The sequence below is a fragment of the Triticum aestivum genome, chromosome 4A (genome assembly GCF_018294505.1).
Source record: "Triticum aestivum cultivar Chinese Spring chromosome 4A, IWGSC CS RefSeq v2.1, whole genome shotgun sequence".
Lineage (NCBI taxonomy): Eukaryota > Viridiplantae > Streptophyta > Magnoliopsida > Poales > Poaceae > Triticum > Triticum aestivum.
In genome coordinates, this window is record NC_057803.1 from 643,029,478 (window position 1) to 643,050,721 (window position 21,244).

Consider the following 21,244-nt stretch of genomic DNA (forward strand, 5'->3'; position numbering starts at 1 on the left):
ATGTCGAAGTTATCTCGAGGGGGTTATATCGACAACGACGCGACAATGACGAGAAAGGAAAATAATTAAGGAAAAGGAAGAAAAGAGGAAGAAGGAAGAAGGAAGAAGAAGAAGAAGAAGAAAAGAGGAGAAGAAGAAAGGAATAGAGGAGAAGAAGAAAAAAAGAAATTTATTTTCTTCTTCTCCTCTATTCCTTTCTTCTTCTCCTCTTCTTTTTCTTCTTTTTTCCTCTCTTATTTATTTCTCCTCTTCTTCCTCTCCTCTTCTTCCTCTCCTCTTCTTCCTCTTCTTATTTTCCTTTTTCCTCTCATTCTTTTTCTTCTTCTTTCTTCCTTCTTCCTTCTTCCTCGTTTCTTCCTTTTCCTTATTTTACTTTCTCCTCTACACTAACCTAAAATGCACTAACCTAAAATCGATATCTACTAACAAACTAAATAAAAAATTAATACATATATGAAAAAACATATACAAACAAAAAAATGCTATGAACATTATATTCATACATACATATATAGTCACATCCATTCATCATATATATAGCTACCACATACATATATACATTATATATATGAAAAAATGCAATGAACAAAAAAAATACACTTATGAAAAAAATACTATGAACATGTACATATATATATACACATACAAACACATATACACAAAAAAATGCAAAAAATTGCTATGGAAATAGCAGGGGCGGCGGGGCGGCGCGCAGCGGCCGCGCAGGGCAGGGGTGGCGGCACGGCGGCCGCGCAGGACAGGGGGCGGCGCGCGCCGGCCGCGCAGGGACAGGGGCGGCATGCGGTGGCCGCGCAGGAGCGCGGGACGGGAGGGGCGCGGGAGCAGGCTGTGCTCACAGGGGGCGGCGGCGGCGGCTCAGGCGAGCAGCCTGACGGCGTCGGTGGCGGCGGCGACGACGACGAGGAGGAGCAGGGGGCGTCGGGGGAGAAGTGGGCGATTTGGCCGGAAACTGCTAAGTGTTGCTTATATAGCAAACCCTTTAGTCCCGGTTGGTGGCACCAGCCGGGATTAATGCACCCTTTATTCCCGGTTGGTGCCACCAACCGGGACCAAATTCCTCTTTTTCGGCAGCCCAAAGGGCGGGAACTGGCGGCCTTTCGTACCAGTTGGTGGCACCAACCGAGATTAATGCCTCCCCCTTTAGTCCCGGTTGGTTCCACCAACCGGGACCAAAGGCCCCTGTGCTGCCCGCCTTGGGGCCAAAGTTTAGTCCCACCTCGCTAGTTGAGAGGGGCGCGCAGTGGTTTATAAGCCCCACTGCCGCACCCCTCTCGAGCTCCTCTCCACCGCAGGCTTTCGGGCCTACCTGCTATTGCTTTGCCTGATGGGCCTTCTGGGCCTACTGCGGGCCTGAATCCTGGCCCATAGTAGGGTTTCATGTCGTATTTAGGCCGTGGGGGCCCAGTAGGAGGCATTTTTTTTGTTTTTTTGTTTTCTTTACTTATTGTTGCTATATTTATTTATTTTCCAGTTTTTTTGTTTTGTTTTCTGCATTATTTATTTTCTTTTGTTTTTTGCTTTATTTTTTCATTGTTTTTGCTTTTAGTTTTAGGAAAATTATAAACTTTCTGTTAGTGCCATTAGTTTTCAAATTTGAAAACACTTTTTTTGTTTTTTTGTTTTCTGTCTTGCTTTATTTATTTTATTTTGTTTCTACTTATGACAAAATACTTATTGTTGTTTTTTTGTTTTGTTTTCTGCATTATTTATTTTCTTTTGTTTTTTGCTTTATTTTTTAATTGTTTTTGCTTTTAGTTTTAGGAAAATTATAAACTTTCTGTTAGTGCCATTAGTTTTCAAAGTTGAAAACACTTTTTTTGTTTTTTGTTTTCTTTCTTGCTTTATTTATTTTATTTTGTTTCTATTTACAACAAAATACTTATTGTTGTTTTTTTGTTTTGTTTTCTGCATTATTTATTTTCTTTTGTTTTTTGCTTTTAGTTTTAGGAAAATTATAAAATTTCTGTTAGTGCCATTAGTTTTCAAATTTGAAAACACTTTTTTTGTTTTTTGTTTTCTTTCTTGCTTTATTTATTTTATTTTGTTTCTACTTACAACAAAATACTTATTGTTGCTATTTTTAATTATTACGAGGGCCGAACCATAAGACATTAAAGCATTTCAAATGAACTCTGAAAAAGTTGAAAGTTGGCATGGTATCATAAATTGGCCCACATAGCATGTGCAGGTACAAAACGGACAATGGTATCATACTCGTCAGTTACAAAGTTGGCATGGTATCATCATAATAGTTGTGGGAGAAAGTCTTCACTTTTTCTTCGCTTGTGTCATTTGCTTATTGCGCCGTAACCATGGATAATCTTCACCGTTTATCAGGATGCTGGGGTCAGCCTTGACTTTGAAGGGAGGAATTTCATGAAACTTTTCATAATCTTCAGACATGTTTGTCTTGTCCTCTACTCCCATGATATCCCTTTTTCCTGAAAGAACTATGTGGCGCTTTGGCTCATCGTTTGATGTATTCGCTTCCTTATCTTTTCTCTTTCTCGGTCTAGTAGACATGTCCTTCACATAGATAACCTGTGCCACATCATTGGCTAGGACGAACGGTTCGTCTGTGTACCCAAGATTTTTCAGATCCACTGTTGTCATTCCGTACTGTGGGTCTACCTGTACCCCGCCTCCTGACAGATTGACCCATTTGCACTTAAACAAGGGACCTTAAAATCATGTCCATAGTCAAGTTCCCATATGTCCACTATATAACCATAATATGTGTCCTTTCCCCTCTCGGTTGTTACATCAAAGCGGACACTGCTGTTTTGGTTGGTGCTCTTTTGATCTTGGTCAATCGTGTAAAATGTATTCCCGTTTATCTCGTATCTTTTCCAAATCAATACAGTCAAAGATGGTCCCCTGGACAACAAGTACAGCTCATCACAAACAGTGTTGTCACCTCTGATACGTACTTCCAACCAACTGCTGAAAGTCCTAATGTGTTCACATGTAATCTAGTCGTCGCACTGCTCCAGGTGTTTGGAGCATAGATTGTTCTTGTGTTCATCGACATACGGGGTCACCAAGGTAGAGTTCTATAGAACTGTGTAGTGTGCTTGAGACCAAGAATATCCGTCCCTGCATATTATTGAGTCCCTTCCAAGCGTGCCTTTTCCAGTCAGTCTCCCCTCATACCGCGATTTAGGGAGACCTATCTTCTTACGGCCAGGAATGAAGTCAACACAAAACCCGATGACATCCTCTGTTTGATGGCCCATGGAGATGCTTCCTTCTGGCCTAGCGCGGTTACGGACATATTTCTTTAGGACTCCCATGAACCTCTCAAAGGGGTACATATTGTGTAGAAATACGGGGCCCAGAATGAAAATCTCGTCAACTAGATGAACTAGGACGTGCGTCATGATATTGAAGAAGGATGGTGGGAACACCAGCTCGAAACTGACAAGACATTGCACCACATCACTCCTTAGCCTTGGTATGATTTCTGGATCGATCACCTTCTAAGAGATTGCATCGAGGAATGCGCTTAGCTTCACAATGACTAATCGGACGTTTTCCGGTAGAAGCCCCCTCAATGCTACCGGAAGCAGTTGCGTCATAATCACGTGGCAGTCATGAGACTTTAGGTTCTGAAACTTTTTCTCTGCCATATTTATTATTCCTTTTATATTAGACAAGAAGCCAGTCGGGACCTTCATACTAAGGAGGCATTCAAAGAAGATTTCCTTCTCCTCTTTGGTAAGAGCATAGCTGGCAGGACCTTCATACTGCTTTGGAGGCATGCCATCTTTTTCGTGCAAACGTTGTAGGTCCTCCTGTGCCTCAGCTGTATCTTTTGTCTTCCCATACATGCCCAAGAAGCCTAGCATGTTCACGCAAAGATTCTTCGTCACGTGCATCACGTCGATCGAAGAGCGGACCTCTAGGTCTTTCCAATAGGGTAGGTCCCAAAATATAGATTTCTTCTTCCACATGGGTGCATGTCCCCCAGCGTCACTCGGAACAGCTAGTCCGCCGGGACCTTTTCCAAAGATTATGTGTAAATCATTGACCATAGCAAGTACGTGATCACCGGTACGCATGACGGGCTTCTTTCGGTGATCTGCCTTGCCTTTGAAATGTTTGCCTTTCTTTCGACATTGATGGTTGGTCGGAAGAAATCGACGATGGCCCAGGTACACATTCTTCCTGCAGCTTGCCAGGTATATAGTATCGGTGTCAAGTAAACAGTGCGTGCATGCGTGGTATCCCTTGTTTGTCTGTCCTGAAAGGTTACTGAGAGCGGGCCAATCGTTGATGGTCATGAACAGCAACGCCTTTAGGTTAAATTCCTCCTGTTTGTGCTCATCCCACGTACGTACACCGTTTCCATTCCACAACTGTAAAAGTTCTTCAACTAATGGCCTTAGGTACACATCAATGTCATTGCCGGGTTGCTTAGGGCCTTGGATGAGAACTGGCATCATAATGAACTTCCGCTTCATGCACATCCAAGGAGGAAGGTTATACATACATAGAGTCACGGGCCAGGTGCTGTGATTGCTGCTCTGCTCCCCAAAAGGATTAATGCCATCCGCGCTTAAAGCAAACAATACGTTCCTTGGCTCACTTGTAAACTGATCCCAGTACTTTCTCTCGATTTTTCTCCACTACGACCCGTTAGCGGGTGCTCTCAACTTCCCGTCTTTCTTACGGTCCTCACTGTGCCATCGCATCAACTTGGCATGCTCTCTATTTCTGAATAGACGTTTCAACCATGGTATTATAGGAGCATACCACATCACCTTCGCAGGAACCCTCTTCCTGGGGGGCTCACCGTCAACATCACCAGGGTCATCTCGTATGATCTTATACTGTAATGCACCACATACCGGGCATGCGTTCAGATCCTTGTACGCACCATGGAAGAGGATGCAGACATTAGTGCATGCATGTATCTTCTGCACCTCCAATCCTAGAGGGCATACGACCTTCTTTGTTGCGTATGTACTGTCGGGCAATTTTTTATCCTTTGGAAGCTTCTTCTTCAATATTTTCAGTAGCTTCTCAAATCCTTTGTCAGGCATAGCATTCTCTGCCTTCCACTGCAGCAATTCCAGTACGGTACCGAGCTTTGTGTTGCCATCTTCGCAATTGGGGTACAACCCTTTTTTGTGGTCCTCTAACATGCGATCGAACTTCAGCTTCTCCTTTTGACTTTCGCATTGCGTCCTTGCATCAACAATGACCCGTCGGAGATCATCATCATCGGGCACATCGTCTGGTTCCTCTTGATCTTCAGCAGCTTCGCCCATTGCAGAATCATCGTGCACATCGTCTGGTTCCTCTTGATGTTCAGTAGCATCACCGTATTCAGGGGGCACATAGTTGTCATCGTACTCTTCTTATTCGCCGTCTTCCATCATAACCCCTATTTCTCCGTGCCTCGTCCAAACATTATAGTGTGGCATGAAACCCTTGTAAAGCAGGTGGGTGTGGTGGATTTTCCGGTCAGAGTAAGACTTCGTATTCCCACATATAGGGCATGGACAACACATAAAACCATTCTGCTTGTTTGCCTCAACCACTTCGAGAAAATCATGGATGCCCTTAATGTACTCGGAGGTGTGTCTTGAACCGTACATCCATTGCCGGTTCATCTGCGTGCATTATATATAATTAAGTGTGTCAAAAATCATTACAGAACATCATGAATAGATAATTAAGTGACCAAATTAATAGAAGTTCATCATCGCATTAAAACCAAAGTACATACATAGTTCTCATCTAACAACATAAAGCTCTGCAGAGCATCTAAATTAATTAAACCATACACTGAAACTATGTAAAACATTTGCATGCGAAAACAAATGCGATCATAATCGCAGCCAATGTAACAACTGATCCAACGGCATAATGATACCAAGCCTCGGTATGAATGGCATATTTTCTAATCTTTCTAATCTTCAAGCGCATTGCATCCATCTTGATCTTGTGATCATCGACGACATCCGCAACATGCAACTCCAATATCATCTTCTCCTCCTCAATTTTTCTAATTTTTTCCTTCAACAAATTGTTTTCTTCTTCAACTAAATTTAACCTCTCAACAATAGGGTCGGTTGGAATTTTCCGTTCAACAACCTCCTAGATAAATAAAATCTATGTCACGTTGGTCGGCATAATTGTCATAAACAATAAATGAACCAATAGTTATGAAAAGATAATATATACCACATCCGAATCATAGACAGGACGAGGGCCGACGAGGGCGGATACCAAAACCATCGCACTATATAAGATGCAATAATAAAAGTAAGAAAAATATACAAGTATCTATATAAATATACAAGTAAGAATTTTTTTTTCCTTTCAGAAAGAAGATAAGAACAAAAGGCTCACCACGGTGGTGCCCACAACGAGATCGGTGCGGGCGATCGACGGCGGTGAAGACGGGGACGGGACATGATGGACCGCTAAACCTAGACAAATATTGAGGAAAATGGAGCTTGGAGGTCGAGCTTGGAGAGGAGAAAGCTTAAGTAGTGTGGCTCGGGCATTCCATCGAACACCTCGTGTGCATAGGAGGTGAGCTAGAGCACCACAAAGCTCTCCCCTCGCCGGCCACGAAAAACAGAGCACTGGGAGTGCTCTGCTCGCGGGCGAGGGGTAGATATAGGCAACTAATTGGTCCCGGTTCGTGCCACGAACCGGGACTCAAGGGCAGCCTTTGGTCCCGGTTCACGCCACCATCCGGGACCAATGGTGGTGGGCCAGGAGCGAGGCGCATTGGTCCCGGTTTGTCCCACCAACCGGAACCAATAGGTCCAGCCGAACCGGGACCAATGGCCCACGTGGCCCGGCCGGCCCCTGGGGCTCATGAACCGGGTCCAATGCCCCCATTGGTCCCGGTTATGGATTGAACCGGGACTAATGGGCTGACCTGGCCTGGACCATTGCCCCCTTTTCTACTAGTGTTGCCTCCTCGTCATGGAGAGCGCCGGGATGATGATGATGGCCACCGGTGATGGGTTCCCCCTCCGGCAGGGTGCCGGAACGGGCTCCCGAGAGGTTTTTGGTGGCTACAGAGGCTTGTGGCGGCGGAACTCCCAATCTATTCTCTGTTCTGTAAGTTTTACGATACGTAGGTATATATGGATGCAGGGGGTACGTCGGTGGAGCTTCGGGGGCCCCACGAGGCAGGGGGCACGCCCCCACCCTTGTGGCATGCTCCCGTATCTTCTGACATATATTCCAAGTCTATCCGGTGGCTTTCCTTCCAAAAATAACTTCTCAAGTTGATTTTGTTCCGTTTTGACTCCATTTGATATTCCTTTTCTTCGAAACACTAAAATAGGCATGAAACAGCAAATCTGGGCTGGGCCTCCGGTTAATAGGTTAGTCCCAAAAATAATATAAATGTGGATAATAAAGCCCAATATTGCCCAAAATAGTAGATAATATAGCATGGAGCAGTCAAAAATTATAGATACGTTGGAGATGTATGAAGCATCCCCAAGCATAATTCCTGCGCGTCCTCGAGTAGGTAAATGATAAAAAAAGATAATTTTTGATGGGGAGGGCTACCTGGCATAATTTTAATGTAAATCTTCTTAATTGTGGTATGAATATTCAGATCCATAAGATTCAAGACAAAAGTTCATATTGGCATAAAAATAATAATACTTCAAGCATACTAACAAAGCAATTATGTCTTCTCAAAATAACATAGCCAAAAAAGTTATCCCTACAAAATCATATAGTCTGGCTATGCTCCATCTTCCCCACACAAAATATTTAAATCATGCACAACCTCGATGACAAGCCAAGCAATTGTTTCATACTTTTGACATTCTCAAAAGTTTTTCAATCTTCAAGCAATACATGAGCGTGAGCCATGGACATAGCACTACAGGTGGAATAGAATGGTGGTTGTGGATAAGACAAAAAGGAGAAGATAGTCTCACATCAACTAGGCGTATCAACAGGCTATGGAGATGCCCATCAATAGATTTCAATGTGAGAGATTAGGGATTGCCATGCAACGGATGCATTAGAGCTATAAGTATATGAAAGCTCAACCAAAGAAACTAAGTGGGTGTGCATCCAACTCGGTTGCTCACGAAGACCTAGGGCATTTGAGGAAGCCCATCATTGGAATATACAAGCTAAGTTCTATAATGAAAAATTCCCACTAGTATATGAAAGTGACAACATAGGAGACTCTCTATCATTAAGCTCATGGTGCTACTTTGAAGCACAAGTGTGGTAAAAGGATAGTATCATTGTCCCTTCTCTGTTTTTCTCTCATTTTTTTTTCTTTTTTTCTTTTTTTATTTGGGTCTTTTCTCTTTTTTTATGGCCACTTTTTTTCTCTTTTCTTTTTTTTCGTCCGGAGTCTCATCCCGACTTGTGGGGGAATCATGGTCTCCATCATCCTTTCCTCACTTGGGACAATGCTCTAAAAAAATGATGATCATCACACTTTTATTTTTCTTACAACTCAATAATTACAACTCGATTCTTAGAACAAAGTATGACTCTATATGAATGCCTCCGGCGGTGTACCGGGATATGCAATGAAACATGTGTGACATGTATGAAAGAATTATGAATGGTGGCTTTGCCACAAATACAATGTCAACTACATGATCATGCAAAGCAATATGACAATGATGAAGCGTGTCATAAGAAAGTTTTACAAATCTTGAATGCTTAGCATATTTTGATTATTTAAGCAAATTACCATGCTATTTATGACTCTCAAAATAATATAAGTGAAGCATGAGAGTCCATCTATTTCTTAAAAATAAAACTACCACCATGCTCTAAAAGATATAAGTGATGCACTAGAGCAAATCACAAACTACTCCGAAAGATATAAGTGAAGGTCAATGAGTAGTCGAATAATTGTGCAACTATGTGAAGACTCTCTAACATTTAAGAATTTCAGATCTTGATACTTTATTCAAACAGAAAGCATAGCTAAATAAAAATACATTGCAAGGATAGAACAACTCAAGTGAAGAAGCAAAAACTTAGGTTCAACCGATACTAACCGATAGTTGTTGAAGAAGAAAGGTGGGATGCCAACGGGGGCATCCCCAAGCTTAGATGCTTGAGACTTCTTGAAATAATATCTTTGGGTGCCTTGGGAATCCCCAAGCTTGAGTTTTTGTGTCTCCTTAATTCCTCTCATATCATGGTTTCTCTTTTTATCAAAAGATTCATTCACAACAAACTCAACAAGAACTCGTGAGATAGGTTAGTATAAACCAATGCAAAACCTTATCATTTCCTACTGTAACAAATCACTAAGATTATTATTCAACATTGCATACTAAATGCCTATGCATATTTAATACTCCTATCCTCAAATAGAATCATTAAACAGGCAAACATATGCAAAAAATGCAAACATAACAGCAATCTGCCAAAATAGTACAGTCTGTAAAGAATGCAAGATTTATCATACTTACCTAACTCCAAAAATTATGAACTAAAATTCCCATTGTAATAAATTTATCATATCTCAATATGCAAAAAGATTCAACATTATACCACTCTCTGACTTTCCTAGGGAATTTTTGCAACAGCGGTAAACTTTCTGTTTTCAAACAGCAACAAGTATACTAGCAAAATAAGCATGGCAAAGGCTATCCTTGACTTTTTTTGTTGAAACTAAAGATGCAAAACATTATTCTAAATAACAGAAAGCAAATACAAACAAAATAAAATGACTCTCCAAGAAAAACACATATCTTGTGGTGAATAAAGATATAGCTCCAAGTAAAGTTACCGATGAACGAAGACGAAAGAGGGGATTGATGGGGTCATGTACCTAAGGTAGGGTCATGGACCTGATCTAAGTACCTTACCCAAGGACACCCTTAGAAGAGATCACCTTCCAGTCGACCAACGAGGGACTCACTCGACTGACTGAAGGACTCGACCACGAAGACTCACTCGACCACCAGGAGGTCAAGAGGCACTCTGCACTGCAACGGCCTGTAATTAAGTAGGCTTTATGATAGTAAAGACACTTTATGTGGGGCGTTATCAGTAACGCCCCAGACTTAACTCACCTTAAAACCTCTCCTACGTGGGCTGGCTGGGGTCCTGGCGCACTCTATATAAGCCACCCCCTCCACTGGCAGAAGGGTTCGGCACCTTGTAACTCATATACTCATAATCCACTCAACCGCCTCCGGGCTCCGAGACGTAGGGCTTTTACTTCCTCCGAGAAGGGCCTGAACTCGTACATCCTTTGTGTTTACAACCTCTCCATAGCTAGGACCTTGCCTCTCCATACCTACCCCCACTCTACTGTCAGGCTTAGAACCACGACAGTTGGCGCCCACCGTGGGGCCGGTGTTTTAGCGATTTTGTGGAGAAGTTGCGATTCTTCCGAGTACTTTCATCAGGGTGTCTGCTGGAGTTTTGGTCGAGGGTCAAGAGATCCGTCTCGGCACTCTCACCTTCATCGCCGACGACTCTGCATGGTTCCAGGAGGCTCCACTCGACGTAGATGCGCTCCCCGTCCGCGGTGCGACGCATTTTCGCGCATGTGTCCGCGGCGTTCTGCTGCGGCAACCGTCGACCCAGTATCGGTCGGCTCCTCCATCGTCCACCCTCCTGGTCTCCCGCCAGCGCAAGCGCTCAGGCCGGTCGAGGCTTCAGCGATGGGTGAGGCACGCGGTGGCTCGCCAATCAGCCACCACCCAAGTCGCGGCAATCGAGCCCGACGAATATCTCTACGGCTTGTTCGACCTGTCGACTGGCTCCGTAGAGACTGCATCCGAGTGCGGTAGCAGTGATCCAGCGGCAGAAATCTTGATGGTCGACGGGCCCCGCGGTCCCCCTGGCTTCGCCCATGACGGTGGAGCAGGTGACGGAGACGACCCCGCACGAGGCTACGAAGAGTACCAGCCCGAGCCACTCGACTCTCTGCAAAGAGAGGAACTTCGCCGCAGGAACGTGGATGCCCTGCATACTCCCATCGCAGGAGAAACCCCCGAGGCTCGTGCCTTGGAGGAGGCGCGTCTGGCCAATTTGGCCGAGCGCACTCGGCTGGAGAACCTTCAGCGAGCACTCGACGAGCGCGCGCGGCAACGAGTTCCCGACACCAATCGACGTCAACTCTTCCCGCCGACTCAGGTATATCGAACCCCAATCCAGAATTTAGCAGCTGCGACCCGTATAGCAGAGTCCATCCAGCCTTCGTAGTTGGAAGCTGGCAGAGGTTTGCTGTAGATCAGGGATCTTCTTCGGGCAGCAGGAGATCAGAATTCAGCCGTGTCTCAGTCGCGCAACAGAATTCACAGTCGATCCGTCACTGTGAATACGGTTCAGTCGGCTCACAGCCCCAGATCGCCTCCGCGGCGTGAAGGGCGCGAGAATCGGCGAGATCAATATGACGACAGACTCGACCGAGATGATAGGCGTCGAGTGCCCAATTCCCCTCCGAGGGGAGGGTCTTACGCTCCTCGGCAGCCAAATGATAGGCGTCAGTACAGTATAGGGCGTAGGGCTCCAGTCGACCCCAGAGAACCAGGCTTCGACGCGCGATCCATTATCGTGCAAGGGTTGGTCGACCGGAACAGAGCCCATCGAGGTGGACTCGACAGAGATGTACCCACAAGCAGTCGAGTGCATGTTTCTGGTCCTGAATGTTTCAGCAGAGCTATCAGAGCCGCAGTTATCCCTCCCAATTTCAGGTTGGCAACAGGATTCAGCAAGTTCACTGGTGAGTCTAAGCCTGAAACTTGGCTTGAAGACTACCGAGTGGCAGTTCAGATTGGCGGTGGGAACGACGAGGTGGCCATGAAGCATTTGCCCCTCATGCTGGAAGGTTCTGCCAGGGCATGGTTGACTCAATTACCTCCCAGCAGCATTTACACTTGGGAAGATCTGTCCCGAGTGTTCGTCAGAACGTTTGAAGGAACTTGCAAGCGACCAGCTAGATTAACAGAGTTGCAAGTCTGCGTGCAGAAGGCTAATGAGACTCTCAGAGAGTATATTCAGAGGTGGATCACTTTGCACCACACTGTGGAAAATGTGTCTGATCATAAGGCAGTCTGCGCCTTCAAAGACGGCGTCAAGAACAGAGAACTGAGTTTGAAGTTTGGTCGAACCGGTGACATGACCTTGAGTCGGATGATGGAGATTGCTACTAAATACGCCAACGGTGAAGAAGAAGACCGACTTCGAAGCGGCAAGCACAAGCCGAGTCAGTCGGAAAAAGGAAACACCAGTCGGAAACAGAAGCGGAAAGCTGAACCGCAGCTCCTGGAGAGGCTCTGGCCGTGACTCAGGGAAAGTTTAAGGGGAAACCAAAAGGATCCTGGAACCCCAAGAAGGTAAAGGATAAAGAAGGGAATATCATCTACCCGAAGCACACCACTCACCAATGTCGACTCCTGATCTAGCAGTTTCAGGGAAAACAGTCTAAGGACAAGGAGAAGGAGTCGGACAAAGCTGAAGACAAGGAGGACAGTGAGGAAGGATATCCGCATATCAACTCCACTCTGATGATCTTTGCAGATGTGGAAAGCAAGAGTCGACTGAAAGTCATTAATCGAGAGGTGAACATGGTTGCCTCAGCGAAAGCAAATTATCTGAAATGGTCTCAAACACCCATCACATTCGACCAATCTGATCACCCGACTCATATTGCCACCCCTGGGAGGCAAGCTTTGGTGGTCGATCCAGTTGTCGAAGGCACGCGACTGACAAAGGTGCTGATGGATGGTGGAAGTGGGTTGAATCTGTTATATGCAGACACACTGAAAGGAATGGGCATTCCGATGTCCCGACTAAGCACTAGTAACACGAGCTTTCATGGAGTTATACCAGGGAAGAAAGCTGAGTCACTCAGCCAAATAGCTTTGGACGTGGTGTTTGGTGACTCGAAACACTTTCGCAAAGAAAAGTTGACGTTTGAGGTCGTGGATTTTCAGAGTGCATATCATGCCATTTTGGGGAGACCAGCTTATGCACGGTTCATGGCTCGACCATGTTACGTGTACCTCAAATTGAAGATGCCCGGCCCCAAAGGAGTGATCACTGTCACCGGTGATAGGAAAAAGGCAGAAGAGTGCTTTCAGAAGGGCTCCAAGATTGCCGATTCCCAAGTGACAGCGGTCGAGTTCGAGGAATACAAGCAAAACGCAGATCCGAGTGATTTGCTGCGATCAAAGAAACCCGCCACAGAGTCTGCATTCCAGTCGTCTGGGGAGACGAAGCCTGTTCATATTCACCCGACCGACCCCGATGCAGCTCCGACCCGCATCTCCACAACACTCGACCCAAAATAGGAAGAAGCGCTCATCCAGTTCCTCCGTGAGAACTGGGACATTTTTGCATGGAAGCCCGCTGACATGCTAGGTGTTCCCAGGGGACTGGCTGAGCATCGCTTAAGAGTCGACTCATCTGCAAAACCAGTCAAAGAGCATCTTCGGCGGTCCGCCGTCCAGAAGAGAAAAGCCATTGGTGAAGAAGTGGCTCGACTGTTGGCGGCAGGATTTATCCGAGAGATATACCACTCCGAGTGGCTCGCTAATGTCGTCATGGTTCCTAAGAAGGACAAGTCGCTCCGAATGTGCATTGATTTCAAGCACATCAACCGGGCCTGCCCGAAAGATCATTTTCCTCTCCCTCGCATAGATCAAATTGTTGACTCGACCGCGGGATGCGAGAGGTTATCTTTTTTAGATGCTTACTCCGGGTACCACCAGATCCGTCTGTACGGGCCTGACGAGGTAAAAACAGCTTTCATCACTCCATTCGGGTGCTTCTGCTATATCACCATGCCATTCGGCCTCAAGAATGCCGGAGCCACATTTATGCGAATGATTCAGAAGTGTCTACTCACTCAAATCAGTCGGAATGTGGAAGCATATATGGATGACATCGTTGTCAAGTCACGAAAAGGTTCCGACCTGCTCGCTGATCTCGCCGAAACATTTGCCAACCTCAGAAGGTATGATATCAAGCTCAATCCATCAAAGTGCACATTTGGAGTTCCTGGTGGCAAGTTACTCGGTTTTCTCGTTTCCGAACAGGGAATCGACGCTAATCCAGAGAAGATTGGCACTATTCTCCGAATGAAACGCCCTGTGCGAGTGCACGATGTCCAGAAGCTTACTGGATGCTTGGCCGCATTAAGTCGATTCATCTCACGACTCGGTGAAAAGGCATTGCCTCTTTACCGACTGATGAAGAAGATAGACAAGTTCGAGTGGACTCCAGAAGCTGATGCAGCGTTTGCCGAGCTCAAAACTCTGCTCTCCACCCAGCCGGTGCTTGCTGCTCCAATCAGCAAAGAGCCTCTGTTGCTCTATATTGCAGCCACAGGACAAGTCGTCAGTACTGTGCTTACGGTCGAGCGGGAAGAAGAAGGAAAAGCTCTCAAAGTTCAGCGCCCAGTGTATTATTTGTCTGAAGTCTTGACTCCATCCAAGCAGAGATATCCTCATTATCAGAAGCTTGTGTATGGAATATACATGACCACAAAAAGGTTGCTCATTATTTTTCTGATCATTCCATCACAGTCGTCAGCGACGCTCCACTATCAGAGATTTTGCACAACAGAGATGCAACTGGTCGAGTGGCCAAATGGGCGATTGAACTTCTTCCCCTTGATATCAAGTTTGAGGCAAAGAAAGCCATTAAGTCCCAGGCAATAGCAGATTTCCTCGCCGAGTGGATTGAACAACAGCAGCCGACTGAAGTTCACGCGGAGCATTGGACCATGTTCTTTGATGGCTCTAAGATGTTGAATGGTTCCGGTGCTGGGGTTGTCCTGGTTTCCCCCAGAGGAGATAAGCTCAGATATGTGCTCCAGATTCACTTCGATTCCTCCAACAATGAGGCAGAATATGAGGCCCTCTTATATGGGTTGCGCATGGCCATTTCACTCGGCGTCCGTCGCCTGATGGTCTATGGCGACTCGGATTTAGTGGTCAACCAGGTGATGAAAGAGTGGGACGTGAGAAGCCCAGCCATGACTGGATACTGCAGTGCAGTGAGGAAGCTGGAAAAGAAGTTCGAGGGGTTGGAGCTCCATCACATACCCCGACTGAAAAATCAAGCAGCTGATGATCTAGCAAAGATAGGTTCCAAGAGGGAAGCCATTCCGAGTGGTGTGTTCTTGGAGCATATACACACTCCGTCAGTCAAAGAAGATCCTTTCACCGAAGAGACTCCACAGCCCAAGAGTGCCACAGCTCCGACTGTGGTCGAAGTCCCAACAGTGGTCGACTTAATCATGGAGGTCTTGGTGGTCATTCCCGACTGGACAGTTCCATATGTCGCGTATATCCTGAGAAAAGAGCTTCCGGAGGATGAGGAAGAGGCTCGGCAGATCGTCCGTCGATCTAAGGCCTTTACCGTAATCAAAGGACAATTATACAGAGAAAGCGCGACTGGAGTTGGTCAGAAGTGCATAACACCAGAAGAAGGTCGACTCATCCTCAATGATATTCACTCGGGGACCTGTGGTCATCACGCGTCCTCTCGGACCATCGTGGCCAAAGCATACCGAGCCGGATTTTACTGGCCAAAGGCGAATGAGATGGCAAAAGAAATAGTGGATAAGTGCGAGGGATGTCAATTCTACTCGAATATGTCACACAAGCCTGCGTCGGCTCTGAAGACCATCCCACTCGTCTGGCCTTTCGCAGTATGGGGATTGGACATGGTCGGTCCTTTGAGAACAGGACGAAGTGGCTTCACGCATGTACTGGTGGCAGTCGACAAGTTCACCAAGTGGATCGAGGCTAAACCAATCAAGAACCTTGACGCCAGTACTGCCGTTAGCTTCATCAGGGAAATAATATTCAGATATGGAGTCCCGCACAGCATCATTACGGATAATGGATCGAACTTTGACTCGGAGGAATTCAGAGATTTCTGCAATTCCCAAGGCACACGGGTCGACTACGCTTCAGTCGCCCATCCGCAGTCGAATGGACGAGCAGAGCGAGCTAATGGACTGATTCTTAAGGGATTGAAGCCCCGACTGATGCGTGATCTCAAACACGCAGCTGGAGCTTGGGTCGACGAACTTCCCTCAGTGCTTTGGGGGCTGCGGACCACACCTAATCGGTCGACCGGAAGAACTCCATTCTTCTTGGTCTACGGAGCCGAAGCAGTCTTACCGAGTGATCTTCTTCACAATGCTCCTCGAGTTGAAATCTACAACGAAGCAGAGGCTGAACAAGCGCGGCAGGACGCAGTCGACCTTTTAGAGGAAGAAAGGGAGATGGCTCTGATCCGCTCGACCATCTACCAACAAGATTTGCGTCGTTTTCATGCCAGAAATGTGAGAGGTCGAGCCTTCCAGGAAGGAGATTTAGTTCTCCGAGTGGATCAGCACAAACCACACAAGCTTGCTCCTTCTTGGGAAGGTCCCTTCATCGTCACCAAGGTTCTCCACAACGGGGCGTACCGTCTTTACAACGTCGAGCATAATATCGACGAGCCCCGAGCTTGGAACGCGGAGCTACTCCGCCCATTTTATACTTAAGTTTTATCACTCGGATGAGTTGCAATAAAGTACTTCAGTAGTCCATGGACTTCAAAATAATAGTGTCATAGTCCCTCCATAATTTCTGTCACTTTTTATTTTTGTCCACATAAAATTCCCCCTCAGTGGGTGACTTAGCTGCGAATCCGTTTCGCCTAAGTTTGTAAAAATCCTACCGAGTGGTGAGCCAGACTCCCACTCGGAGGCTTAGCCGCGAATCCGTTTCGCCTAAGTTTATCAAAATCCTACCGAGTGGTAAGCCAGCCTTCCACTCGGAGGCTTAGCTGCAGTCCAAGGACTCGCCTAAGTTATCAAAATCCTACAGAGTGGAGAGCGACCCTCTCACTCGGGGGCTTAGCTGCAGTCCAAGCACTCGCCTAAGTTATCAAAATCCTACCGAGTGGTAAGCCAGCCTTCCACTCGGAGGCTTAGCTGCAGTCCAAGGACTCGCCTAAGTTATCAAAATCCTACCGAGTGGAGAGCAACCCTCTCACTCGGGGGCTTAGCTGCAGTCCAAGCACTCGCCTAAGTTATCAAAATCCTACCGAGTGGAGAGCAACCCTCTCACTCGGGGGCTTAGCTGCAGTCCAAGCACTCGCCTAAGTTATCAAAATCCTACCGAGTGGAGAGCAACCCTCTCATTCGGGGGCTTAGCTGCAGTCCAAGCACTCGCCTAAGTTATCAAAATCCTACCGAGTGGAGAGCAACCCTCTCACTCGGGGGCTTAGCTGCAGTCCAAGCACTCGCCTAAGTTATCAAAATCCTACCGAGTGGAGAGCAACCCTCTCACTCGGGGGCTTAGCTGCAGTCCAAGCACTCGCCTAAGTTATCAAAATCCTACCGAGTGGAGAGCAACCCTCTCACTCGGGGGCTTAGCTGCAGTCCAAGCACTCGCCTAAGTTATAAAAATCCTACCGAGTGGAGAGCAACCCTCTCACTCGGGGGCTTAGCTGCAGCCCAAGCACTCGCCTAAGTTATCAAAATCCTACCGAGTGGAGAGCAACCCTCTCACTCGGAGGTTTAGCCGCAGCCCAGTGCTAGCCTAAGTTATCAAAATCCTACCGAGTGGAGAGCAACCCTCTCACTCGGAGGCTTAGCCGCAGCCCAGTGCTAGCCTAAGTTATCAAAATCCTACCGAGTGGAGAGCAACCCTCTCACTCGGAGGCTTAGCCGCAGCCCAGTGCTAGCCTAAGTTATCGAAATCCTACCGAGTGGAGAGCAACCCTCTCACTCGGAGGCTTAGCCGCAGCCCAGTGCTAGCCTAAGTTATCGAAATCCTACCGAGTGAAGAGTAAAACCTCTCACTCGGGGGCTTAGCCGCAGCCCAGTGCTTGCCTAAGTGGACTAAAGAATAAGTCGATTGCAGTAAAGGCGCCTTGCTTTGAACCTGCAAAAGACATTTCGAGCCGAAGGCAATCGTATTCAAGCACCAAATTCAAGTTTGAATCGATATCTAAAGGAACCGAAAGTGCTCAGGCGTCAAGCCCGTTAAGGTTTGTCGGTTACAATTCCACTCGGCATACCGAGGCAAATTTAAAGCGTCGAGCCAGAAGAAGTTTTTTACCCCTCCTGTGGAGGGCTGGAAGGTGCAACGAATTCGTCAAGGTCAATTCCGTCGGCGATCCGAGTGGCAGCTGCAAGGAAAGTTTCCATAAAGGACCTGAAGTCGTGCTTCTTGGTATTGGCCACCCGAAGGGCCGCCAGCTTCTCTTCTCGCGCATCTTTGCAGTGGACTCGGGCCAGACACAGAGCGACATCTGCACCACACCGAGCCGAGGACTTCTTCCACTCCTGCACTCGACCAGGGATCGTGTTCAAGCGGGCCATCAGCGACTCAAGGTCATTCTGAAGTGTCTCCTCAGGCCAGAGCGTCGAGTCGATGCGCGATGTGGCGGCCTTCATCCTTGCGAGATAGTCCACGACAGCCGCAACACGGGACTCCAGTCGGAAAACTTCCATGGCAACTTCGTCGTTCACCGGAGAATTGACGGGGTCGAGGTTTGGCTCCAGCCGGCTAGTTTCTTCTTCAAAGTTTTGACAAAATTCTGCAAGGGTGATCACTAAGTCAAGGGGATGGTCGAATGGAAAAATCACAATTGGAAATGTCTGCCAAGCATAGAGGTTTACCTTCAAGCATAAGAAACAGCTTCTTGGCAAGTCCACTCAGGAAGGCCTCCAGATCAGTTTTCTTCCCAGTCAATTTGCTGACTTGGTCGGTCAGGGCAGCTTTATCAGTTTTCAGTCGACTGACCTCCTTGTTGGCAATCCCAAGAGCAGCTTTCAGATTGGTATTGTCTTGTTCAAGCTTGGTGACTGAAGCTAACTTCTCGTCAGCAAGCTTGATCTTCTCAGCTAGCTCAAGGTCTTTCTTCTGTTGGGCCTCCCTTACCTTACCTGCAAGTTACAGCAAGATCAGATTTTGAAACAAGCAAGGGGAAAAGCAGTCGTCAGGGTCTCACCAAACATACCTTCGGTCTCCTCCTTTGCCTTTGTCAGCTTCTCCTGAACCAGCTTCAAGCTCAGCTCGACTTGAGTATGCTTGTGTTCCAGCTCTGAGTAGCGAGCCACAAGATCACAAGAGTTCTGCGAAGAACCAATCGACTAAATGTCAAATATAATTCACTTCCGAGTGAAAAAGGGAAAAACACACGTTTCTAAGACTACAGCCGAATACAAGCATTCGACCGTAGTCTCGGGGACTACACCCAGTGGGTGCACTCAGCGTGCCCCCACTAATCCTGTTGAAGACAAAGTCGACCAGTCGACCTCAAAAAAAAGTGCGAGATGCATTCTCTAAGACTGTGATCAACTGCAAGCAGTCGACCACAGTCTCGGGGACTACACCCAGTGGGTGCACTCAGCGTGCCCCCACCGGTTTGCGAAATCCAGTCGACTTGGTCCAATGACAGAAAGACTGAAATTATAAAGCCTAAGGCCGACTGCCAGCAGTCGACCTTAGCCTTGGGGACTACACCCAGCGGGTGCACTCAGCGTGCCCCCGCTAATACGGAGCTCAATCGACAACACCCAGTGGGTGACTACTATAACTCCCGGAAAGGAAAGGTTTGTGGCAGCATATCCAACAGAACAAACGGTGGTCGACTGACCTGAACATTGCTTTGGAGGGCAGAACTGGCGTCATAAGCTGCCTGGCTCGCGTCCCGGATGGTCTTCAGCTGCTCCATCATGATTCCCGCCTGGCGTATCGCCTCCTTCGCTGCGCCAGCTTGGTCCTCTGGGACGTGGTGCGTCGTGAAGAGGGAGGGTTGCTGAGCACTCGTCAGCGGATTTGCGAAGGACACCGTGTGTCGAGTGGTGTTCTCTTCCTCCACAGTCAGAATCTCAGGCGCCGTCACATCCTGAGGCACCTTACTGGCGGACGCTTTCCGACTCCTCCTGTGCTTCAGCGGCTCTTCGTCCTCATCATCATCAGGAAGATTAATAACAGTATTGGGTGGAGCTGCGGAGAAGAATCAGGATTAGAGATCGCGAGTCAGTCGACTAAGAACGGCGTTAAGAATACAGTACCTGGGTTCGAAGTTGCTGCGTCCTCCATCTCGTGGTCATCAGCCCGGGCCGAGGTTTCAGAAGTAGCAGCACTGCAACTCCAAAGGATCAGTCGACTAGCTTCAGCGTCGACCAGAGACAAAGTTCACACAAAACGAGAAGATTCAAACAACACGATTACCCTGATATGGTAGGGATGGACACCTTCATCTTCGGTAGGAGCTTGATCGTCTTCGACGGGGCCGCCCTGGGCTGCTTCGGCGCCTTTTCAGTCGGCACCGGAGAGGTGGTCCGAGGGCGCTTGGTCGACTGGGTCGCGGTCGCAACCCCCTTACCACGTTCGGTCGAAGGGTCGTGGACAAGCTTCGACCGCCTTTCCGAGCGCGGTGGTGCGACCTCCTCCTCCTCTTCCTCCTCGTCTTCAACGTCATCGTCATCGCCGTCGTCATCATCATCGTCGTCGTCATCCCCTGCAACGTCCGAGTCCCACTCCTCCTCTTCCTGGCTCTCACCCCCGCTCGCCTCACCCTCCTCAGTCGGAGTTTGTGCCCCATTGGGCATCGAGTACAGCTCGGTGAGAGCCTAGCAGATATCAAGACAAGGATCCGTCGACCAGTCGGCAGGATAAACAAGAATGAATGCGACAAAAATGCAGTGGAGAGCAGGGCAAATGTACCTTATTTGGATCGCTGTTGTGGTCGAGTGGAGGAATCCTTCTGGCTCCGCGTGGGTTGTCCTTGTTTCCGGTAACGGCTACCATCCATCTTTCCAGAGTGACATCGTCGACTGCTTCTGGATGGACTCTAGTCTCGTCTTCGGTCCCACAGTACAACCACATGCAGTGGCTCCGGAACTGAAGGGGCTGGATGCGACGCCTGAGGAAGACCTCCAGGAGATCCATGCCCGTCACTCCCTCCCGAACCAACTGCACCACGCGCTCCATCAACATCTTCACATCAGCTTTCTCCTCCGGGATCAACTTCAGAGAGGAAGGCTTGTTCACTCGGTCCATGGTAAACTGTGGGAGTCCACTCGACTGTCCCGGCGTCGACTGGTCCCGGCAGTAGAACCAGGTCGACTGCCAGCCTCTGACTGACTCGGGAAAGGTCATGGGCGGGAAGGTGCTCTTATTCCTCACTTGGATCCCCAGACCCCCACACATTTGGACGACTCGGGTTCTCTCATCACCTGGGCTCGCCTTCTTCACGGTCTGAGAGCGACACGTGAATA